A 9,025-nucleotide genomic window follows, 5' to 3' on the forward strand; every position below is an offset into this window, starting at 1 on the left:
CCCAAAGTAATTCACTTCTTCTGACAAGATAATATGTTACCAATATGTGAAACCAAAAAAAAAAAAAAAAAGATTTTTTTGAGCTTTATCATGGTCAGTTAAATGAAAGGAAAAGGGGAGTGAAGAGAAAAGGAAATAAAATAAGCAAGTGACACATGCTGGCACCGTGAGAGTCAGAGAGGCCTTGCAAAGGAGCATTCCCCACTTACAGCGCTTGGGGCATGCCGCTCAGTGCCTAGCACAGTGTCCAACACACAGCTAAGTAATGTCCGCTCAAGATGTGAGTGAAGAACCGAGTGCCATGGGGATGACAGAGAGACACCTCTTAGCTCCAGTTCTCTGGGCACCATTTCACACTATTGCTCATTACTATGATCCAAGAACTGTGCTAATAACTTCACATATATCATTTACCCACATCACAGTCCCTTAATATATACAATATATTTTAAATACTCATTAACATATAATATTAAATTATACAACATAATTTATATAATAAAAACATTAAATATATCCAACATATACAATACTACTGTTATCACCCCCACTTTACAAAGGAGAGGAAGGCTTAGAGAATTAGAAAAAAAAATTAGCCAAGGTGGTGTTTAAAGACTGTATACTCTTAACACCATATAAGAAAGCAATATAATCCTGACTCAAATTTTTCAACATGCTTTGCCCCATACTTGAAGAGTTAAGACCCTAGAACAAAATGGACATGGTTCCTGATTTTATGGAACTCAGAGTATAGTGTGGGAAGAGAGACAATCAAATAAGCATGAAATGGTAAATTCTGGTAAGCGCTATAAAGGAAACAACTAGGATATCAGGAGAGAATAATATAGGAACAAACTTTAGACTGGATGATCAAGGAGAATAAATCAAAAGCATAAATACAGAAACAATCACCTTCTTTCTGGATCAGAAACACTCCTGGTATCTATTTATACCCACCAAACAAATATTTTCGGAGGCAACTGGCTTTGTCTAAATCCTCCTCTGAATGAGGTCTGATTTTTGTTTCTTTTTTAACAGGAAGGGAGAAGCAGGTTTGTATATGGCCTCTCCGGCTCCAGACTCTACGGGCTCACTGGCTGAAGGATCAGCCCCCTTTACTCTTTAGCTGGGGGGATCCATCTTTCTAAGAGTAGGTTGGTTTTCTTGCTAAAAATACATATCCCTTCATAACATGCAACATAAAGATTTTTTTTGAAAATAAAAATACTTTTCAGAGATCATTAATACTTTTCAGAGATCAGATATTTCAACCTTGTTATAAAAATAAGACAGACAAAATGAATCATTTGGAAGACCTAGAATCAACTCAATCCAACATTTATCAAGAACCTACTGGGAGCCACCGGGCACTGTTCGTGGTGCTGGAATACTGGTTGTGTGCAGGGAACACTAGAGGGCGCACGAGAGTTTCAGCTTTCAGGAAAATCTGCACAGGGCTACTAAGGAGTGGGGGACCTTGCAAAACCAAACAGAAGCATGTGAAAACCAAGTAGCTGATGAACAGAGCAGAAGAGTGCAGAATAGGAAGCAGAATGACCCTTCACTGAAGGGATCTTTTGCCTTAAAGCTGAGAGGCAATCCTAGTGTCATGAGAGATGTACTGACCCGGTGTTCCTATAAAGATGTGCAAGTTAGGTGTTTGTTGCACCCTAACACACATGACTGAGGGTTCACCAGCTTGGCAACCCCATGAGGTAGGCGAGACGGGTATTATCACTACAAATGAGATGGCTAAAGCTCAGAATGAAGTTGCCTTCCTGAAGTCAAACTGCTTTAAGTGGTAAGGCTGAGTCTAGAACCCTAGCATTCAGGCCTAAGTCTGGGGTTTACTTCAATATTTGAGTCACATGTGCATCACCCACAAACACACAGGCTTATCACTGGGGAATGCTTCCTAGCTCCACTTACTCTCTTCTTTGTGTACTCTTATAATACAGAAAATAAGACATCTTGCAGAAATGCAACTGATAGGGAGGAGCCAGAGACATGTGGGAACCATACAGACCTTAAGAATTAGGCTTTTGGGACCCTAGTCTCCAAATTGTAAAACCCAACTGAATGTAAGCTGTACCATCAACTTAATAATATTTCAAAACAAGGAGAAAAGACTACATGGAATATACAGATGAACTATGTAAACCAATTGGAGAGATGTCAAAATATGATTAAATTAGCTCTTAGAAGTGAGAAAATGGGTGGCGATCAAGTGTAAAAGAGAAAGTATAATTTAGAATTGGAAGTGATCTCAGAGATTAATGTTTCGTTATTTTACAGATGAAGAAACTAAGGCTTGGCCCTGTCAGTGTGTTACACAAATAAGGTGGAGCAGACTGGAACACAGGTATTGATTCTTACTCCAGCGGAACTTCATCCAGCCCCAGAATTCTACGTATAACTGTAGTTCTAATTATATACAACCTTAGAAGATGGTGCAGTGTTTGACTCTGTCTCACACAGATACCAGCCAGCTTCAAATCTGGCTGGCAGACGTGGGAGCCAGAGGCAGTGAGTGACCAAAGTGGTCCAGTGGTCCTAGGAACCCTTTAACCTGATGGAAGGAAAATCATGAAGCAAGGCATAATTTAGAGTGTAAATGACTACGGAAATCAGTGACTTTTTTTTTTCCCTTTTATTTTAGAATTAATGCAAATGGTTCTGGTTCCATCACCAACTATGTAAAGATAATATATCCACTCTAACTTACTGCCTCTGAGCAACATGGGGATCAAAAGAAAAGTTTCTGTGTTTTTTTAAAGCTAGACATAAATGCTGATTGACCACACTAAGGTGATGAGTCTCTCACGCACAGATGGAGTCTCTCTATCCCGCACCTTTAAAACAGCAAAACCCCGTAATGTCTGTAAAATAAGGTGCGCGTGACTAAAATCTGGGGATGTGTCTGTTGAATAATATAAGATGTATCTGTAAGTGAAAACTTACTTAGACTTTGTGCAATCTGACTAGGACAAACTCCAATCACATTAATAGAAAAACACAGGGCTAGATATTGGTCAGGCATGCCGTTTCCTCTCAACCAGCACTTCTAATCTTCTAGGAAACACCAAATTACGGGGAAGAAAAGGGATTATTGTAAGAACTAAAGTAAAAACAGATTTGTGGAGGTTTTTTTTTGGGGGGGGGGGGCGGAATGTAGAGTTGATAGAAAGAATTTAAAGGAAGTTGTGAAACCTTCCTAAGCCCCGGGGTCCCCTGATTTGTTCGCTAGGACCCTTCCCCATTCAGCTTGTTAAATGAAACTCACTTAAAACCACAGGATTCAATTCAAAGATTTCAAAGTTGACAGTCTGTCCAAGAAAAAAATTACTTTTCAAATCACTGTGTTCTAATGGTTATAACTCCCTAATACTTGAAATTTAAAGTGCACTGGCTAGTTTTATCCTGTAATAAATTTAAGTTTGTGCTTTTTATTGCAATTAAAACCATTTCCTACACCAAGACACATCAGTAAAATACATTTTTTTCCAAAAATAAAAAGTAACTAAAAATCAGGCTAAAAAATTAAGTTACATCTTACACATAAAACTTCTATTGCATAGAGCTCTATCTGAGATACAGCTATCCTACACTCTCTTCCTGCATTTACTCAGTGTATCTATGGAACCAACAGTGTGTCATACTGGAACAAAGACACATGGTCCCTATCTTTAACACTGTGTGGAAAACTCAACAATTAGTGTTCTAGGGCTGACACAGTCGTGTAACTCTTGCCCATGAAGGGGAAGGAGTTTGTGAGTGGTGAGAAAGTAGAGCTCATATATGGCAGGCAAGAGTAGAAAATAATGGAACTGACATCGTTCATCTGGAAGGATGTGCTCTCATAAGCCGTGGGAAGGGCATTCCTGTGGCCAGGGAGCTGCTCAGATGCTTCACACACAAGTGGCTTTGCGACACAACCAGGCCACACGCTCATGTCCTATAAGTCCACAAATTGATACTCAAAGAGATATCAGATTCAATCCCAGATACAGATGACCCAAGGGAAAATTTATAAACCAACATGCTCCACCCACAAAACTCTAAGCTCAAAGACACACAACCTGCTACCACTTCCTTCACATGCATATTCTGCTATACCCCTATCCTCCCCTCCCCCCATTTTGCCCACTGGTATCTGGTTCAGGTATGGAGCATTCAAAACATAAGCACTTCAGTGTGTATGTGAAGACAAATGAAAACACAGGCAAGAGGGCACGTGGAACTGACTTTGAGTGTGGTTTCAAAGTTTATGGGCTAATAAAAAATTAAGCCCTACTCTACTCTCCTCTTGAAGAGTAAGTATCCCCATTATTCTTTTCACACCCAAACTAAGTTGTTGTGTCAATGACAACAACGTTTTCAATAACAATGGAATGAACATATTTTGAAAAACTAAATATAGGGACTTCCCTGGTGGCGCAGTGGTTAAGACTCCACGCTTTCAATGCAGGGCGCCGGGGTTCGATCCCTGGTCAGGGAACTAAATCTCCCGTGCACGCCGCAACTAAGGGTTCACATGCCTCTTCACTAAGGAGCCCGCCTGCTGCAACTAAGACCCAGCACAACCAAATAAATAAATAAATAAATATTTAACAAAAAAGAAAAGAAAAACTAAGTATATATCACTAAGCTCTATTAATAAATTAACATTTTTCATCCAGTGTCTACTGAACACCTACTCTGTACCTGCTCTGAGCAGAGGAGATAAATAACAAGCTCACAAGAATGCTGAGGGGACGGTCAACAACCAACTATGATACAATGTAACAACTGCTCAGGAACAAAGCAGAAGTGTGCCTTCTCTTGAGTGGGTCAGCCCCTGCCCTTGTGTTGTAAGAGGTCTGCAAGGGGTGTGAAGATCTATCCAGGAGGTAACACTCTCTCTGGGCCTTCCTGAAGGCGAGTATCAATCCGGGGGAGGGGATGCGGGAATGCCGGGCAGGGTGCGACCAAAAGGCACCAGGCAGGGGAAACCACTGGGGCCGGGGCTTGGAAAGGAAAAGGACAATGCTTAGAGATGACGGGCCCACACCTGTGGTGGAAGTTGCTAAACATTCGGCTACAAAGTAAACTTGTACCTATAGTAAGTAACTCTTTAAGTAAACTTCCCAGTATACACAAATTATCTGCGATTATTTCAGGCTAAACTGATTGCCCCCTCCCTTTTCAAAATATTTACGCTTTTATACTAGTCATCAAAAGTTACAGACGTGTTCTTAATATTAAAGGAAAAAAAAAGCTTCAGCTGGCAACTGTTTCCTCTTATGACCCTATAAAGCCACGTTCAACTACACTTTATATCAAAATGGTTTAAATCTAAAAAGGTCCTGATGAAAAGAAGCACAATCACAACCCATCAGTTCTTCTGCCTACCACTCTAGATACGATTTTCCCCCCCCCGAGTGAATTTCGTACGGCAAGTTCAGAAAGATTAACTTCGAAGACCACATGTTCACCCCCTCAGTATTCTTAAAGTTCCCCCAGTCAATGGGTCTGAAGTAAAAGAGCTCTAACACGAGGTCAAATAAACCCAAACAGAGAGGGAGTGAGTTTCTCTGGGTCCAACGTGCTTCTCTACCATTCCAGCAAGTTGGGTCGAGTTGTCATCTTGTAAACGTTTCCCCCACTCTCATAGGTAGGGCTGACGCTGATACATCATCTCTGGATACGTGGAAGGAATCGAGTCACTCTGGGAGGACCGACGCCTTTTCTCGGGACCCGAGACACCGGCACACTGAGGGGGCCCGGGAGGCAAGCCCCGGCCAGGAGCCGGAGCCGCTGTCAGGGGAGGGACGGAGCGGGGCGGAGAACGGGCCCAGGAGGAGATCTGAAAGGAGGCTCGAGCCCAAACAAAAACAACCCAAAGTTGAGCGCGGCAGAGGGAGCAGATTGGGCGAGACCATTCACGGCTGCCCATTGGAGAAGAGGGAAAACAGAGTCCCCCAATCGCGAGCGGCGGGGCTGCTCCCCTCGTGCGGCCGCGGGCCGGCCCGGCGCTGCCCGACGGCCGCTACCGCTCCCTTCCGGCGGCGGCGCCCACTGCAGGGCCCGCGCCCCCCGGCCGCCGCCGCCGCCGCCGCGCCCCTCCCCCGGCCGTGCCCCCACCCTCGAGGCCCCGGCCCCGGCCCCCGCCCGGCCCGGCGCCCCCGCTCCCGCCGGCCCGCCCCCAGCCCGCCGCCCCTGCGCCCCCCGCACCGGCGCCCGCCCCCCGCTCACCGCCGGGCGCTGCCCGCTCCTCCTCGGGGCGCGTCGAGGCCCCGCCGCCCCGCCGTTGCGCTGGGGGGCCCGCGCTGCCCGGCGACACTTCCCCGTCCCCCAAGAATATTAATCACCAAAAATAATTCCAGAGAAAAATGGAGAGTAAAATTCAAGATGGCGGCCCTAGCCGCAGCACCGCTCGCTCCATCCGCTGTCGGGAAATGAGTCCCAGCCGCGGCCGGAGCCCCCCGCCCCCACCGCGCCGCGCCCCCGCGCCCCCGCGCCGCGGGCCTCACCTCGCCTCTCGCGCGGCCTCGGGGTCCCAAAGGCAGCCGCTGGCCTGGGGCCTCCGCGTCCCGGGTCCTGGCGCCGCGCGTGCCGCCTCCGGTGCCTGGGCGCCCTCACCTCATAGCCCCGGAGCCTCACCGCCCGCGCCGCAGACGCGTCGCCGCCCCCGGTGAGCCGCTCGGACGCCGCCCGGGAACGGTGGAAGGACACGAAAAGGAGTGCCCGCGGCCAGGCGGAGGAACACCACTTCGGCTCGTGCCGCTCTGAACGCCTCTGTTGCTTTTACGGGACCAGGGGTGGGGGGAGGCGGAGAAACCCGAGAAAGAAATGAGTTCCCCGCCGGGTGCTCCGCGGCGGAGGAACAAAAAGCGAATTTTGAGGGGACGAGGTGAGTCGTTGCTTCGCTTCGCTCTCGGCGGAGGGATCCGTGTTGAGCAGTCGACAGGGATCCCTCCGCTCCTCGCTGCCCTTTAAATCGCGGCTGGAGGCGGTGCCGCCGCGCGTCCCTGGGGCGCCACCCGGATCTCAGGTCTACCTACGTACCCGGGCCCCGCGAGGCTGCGTTCGACGCTCGGTCCCTGGAGCAGCTGCACCCATCGGGGACAGCCCTGGGGAATGGGCAGGCTCCTCGCCCACTGCGCCTCCCGGGTGCGCCTAGGGGAGGTGGCCCCACGGAAGCGAGCCTCTTTGTTGTGGGAATGGGTGTCGTTGGAAGCAGATACACCCTTAAAGACCATGTGGGCAGCCTGAGCGTTCCACCGCGTAGTGTGGGAGGGAGGGAGGGAGGGGGGAGTGAGCCTGCATTAATCGGGCCACTGGCTTCCTAGTGTCAACCGGCCATTTTTTGAGCACCTACTGTGTGCCGGGCTTTCCGAGAAACGGGTTTTTCCGCTTCTCGCTCTAGTTGGGCAGTGCCGGTACCAAGGATGCAGCTCCCTCTAGGAGCTTTAGGCTGGTGGGGAAGTTGCCGAGAGGCTTACACGGGCCAGGTGCTGCCCTGCTGGGAGAGTGCGAAGCCTCGCCCTTTGGATCCTGCAGTTTATGATAATGACTACAAAATAACGATAATGAGAGTAACATGTATTACAGCCTTTACTGGATACCAGGCACCGTCCTAAAGCTTTGGTGCCTTATCTCGTTTACTCCTTACAACGACCCCCCAGGAGGTGGGGACCGTTTTCCCCATTTTATACGTAGGGAAACTGAGGCACAGAGAGGTTAGGTGATCTCTAAGACAGCCAGTCAGGGCTTGAGCCAGAGCCCTTACCCAGTACTCTGGTCAAAAGTTCAGACGTCAAGAAGTTGAGGTGGCCAAAAGCTGGGCAGATGCCTAAAGGTCTTCCCCCAACCGGAAGAGTGGATTAGAGTATGTAAGGAAAAGGGAGTGGTTAGGAAAGGTGAGCCCAACAAGTGCAAAGGCCCTGGGGCCGGGTGGAGGCCCAGCGTGGTCCTGCAGAGAGGAGGCAGGCAGCACAGGCCGTTACTTCTATTCCGGCAAGAGACCCACATCTGCCATGGTTTCCTGCCATCCCCAGGGCCTAGCACAGAGTAGGCACACCAGAAAGGATGCTTCAGGGGACAGTGTGGGTGACCACAAGGTCTGTGGTCCAATGAACACCAACCACCAACATAAGTGCTTACCCCTTTTTCCCTCCTCCTTGACCTTGGGTGGCAGACATGATGCTTATCCCCTTCCACAGATGGGAAACTGAGGCACAGTGATTTGCTGAGGGCATGTATCTAACAGAGGTGAAGGGAGGTCTAGATCTTACAAAACAGAGCTCCTCCCGTTGCTCTCACCTTCCCCCCTGGGGAAGCCCACCTGGTGGGGTTGGGGGGCTGGGGGGTGCAGAGCCTTCACCACCCTTCCGGTAAAGCAGATGCAGGCACGTGGCCCTGCACCCTCTGCTCTTTACAAGCCTCCGGGTCATCTGTGACATCAGAAATTGCCTTGCCACGTTCCTCTCTGCAAGCACAACTAACGAATGATTGCTTTGGTTTTATTCGCTTCTGATTTATCGCTGAACTTTCTTTCCAAGATTTTCATAGTGCTTGGCTCCAAATACTCAAATTGCATCCCACTGAGACTGCCTTTGCCACCCTGTTTCCTCACTGGATGCCCAAGGGAGGAGAGCACAGTGGGCACCACAGCCCTGTGTGGATCCCCCTGGGTCTCAGTGCCTAGGCCCCAAGTCCAGCCATGCCTGGGCAGCCCTTCACAGCCCCAAACGTCAATGTCTTCCCCACTCCAAGCTTTCCAGACTCCACCCCGACAGTGACCCCTGAGGCTGACACCCAAACCCTGACTCTGAAAAGCCCCCAGACTCCCAAGACATTGGCACTCCCGTTCACTACCCCTAACTGCCCAGCGCCAGGCCAAGCGTGCTGGGTGGTGACTTGCAAGGGAGCAGGCAGGGGAAGGGCAGGGGAGGCAGATGGGCGAACCCAGACACAGGTTCCTCTGGCTCCCCGGTTCTGGTTCTGTCCCTCCCCCATCCCCTCTGCACTGCTTCTCCTCCAG

The 9,025-nt window shown here is 49.1% G+C and overlaps 1 protein-coding gene across 4 annotated transcripts in view; it reads right to left on the minus strand.

The window, feature by feature from the left end:
- KMT5B (lysine methyltransferase 5B) overlaps positions 1-7,071 on the minus strand; it is a 51,260-nt gene extending 44,189 nt beyond the window's left edge. The window contains exon 1 of one of the 4 annotated variants that reach the window (XM_036860684.1): positions 6,513-7,066. The gene's annotated coding sequence lies outside the window, so the exon portion shown is untranslated. Of the gene's footprint in view, positions 1-6,234; positions 6,392-6,512 lie in introns of those variants that run through there. The other 3 variants (XM_036860686.1, XM_036860685.1, XM_036860688.1) reach the window with 3 other exon arrangements.
- Positions 7,072-9,025: the final 1,954 nt, after the last annotated feature.

Source organism: Balaenoptera musculus, chromosome 8 (assembly GCF_009873245.2).
Source record: "Balaenoptera musculus isolate JJ_BM4_2016_0621 chromosome 8, mBalMus1.pri.v3, whole genome shotgun sequence".
Taxonomy (NCBI): domain Eukaryota; kingdom Metazoa; phylum Chordata; class Mammalia; order Artiodactyla; family Balaenopteridae; genus Balaenoptera; species Balaenoptera musculus.